This window comes from Cebus imitator, unplaced genomic scaffold, assembly GCF_001604975.1.
Source record: "Cebus imitator isolate Cc_AM_T3 unplaced genomic scaffold, Cebus_imitator-1.0 Scaffold13, whole genome shotgun sequence".
NCBI lineage: Eukaryota > Metazoa > Chordata > Mammalia > Primates > Cebidae > Cebus > Cebus imitator.
Genome location: NW_016107328.1, coordinates 12,047,963 through 12,048,967, shown reverse-complemented (window position 1 = coordinate 12,048,967; position 1,005 = coordinate 12,047,963).

The window sequence follows — 1,005 nt, the reverse complement described above, 5'->3', positions numbered from 1 at the left end:
TTCTTTCAATTTTTTTTTTTTTAATGGAGACGGGGTTTCATCATGTTGGTCAGGCTGGTCTTGAACTCCTGACCTCATGATCCACCTGCCTCAGCCTCCCAAAGTGCTGGGATTACAGGCATGAGCCACGGTGCCCGGCCATAAGCTATTCTTAATAACAGCATTAAAACAACCCTTGCAAAGGATTGCGCCGAATGGTGGATGTGTTGAAGCAGAAGGCACGGAGATGGCTAATTTTTTTGTTGTGAAGTAAATTATGTTTTGAAATATATTTTCCTCTTTCTGCATGCTCCTGGAAGAGCTCTTCTCTTCTGGGTCCTGAAGCATTACCCAAATGCCACACACAATAGCAACCAATTCAGAATGACCTCTGTGATGAGTCAGTCAATATGTAGATGGGTACTGGGTACTAATGCAATGAAGATGGTGTATCAGATTTTGTCCTGTGGATACAGATAATGGATACAATATAATGCAATCCATACAAATTTGTACAATCCATACAAATAGGTATACAATAAAAGACTGAGTTGAGAGCAAATAATTAGAGGATAGTACAACTTGTCATATTCTGCTAATTGGGGGACACGCTGAATGCCAGGGAGCCAGAGGAGACCCAGGGCAGCGTCTGGTCTGGAGAGAAGTTCTCTTACAGCTCCACATTGGCCTGGCTCTGGGAGTGTCGGAGAAACCCTGCTTACTTCCCTGAGTCACAAAGACTCAAGGAATTAAATGTAAATATCACTCCCTGGAGTTGTGTATCTTGGTGTTCCTGCATCAGAAGAACTCAGACTGCTCCTAGCAGGCAGGACAAAGGAGAGCGGTCTCAAGGTCACTGCCTGGGGGTGGAGCCAGCCTACAGACCCATTAAAATGTACTGTGCTCTACACAATGCTTCTAAATACTTTGAGCCAACATTTAAAAATCAAAAGATTTAAAAATAATAATGATTCAGATTTCTGGTGTCTCTGGGAAAATCGGGGTATTTGGCCATAGAGGGCTCAT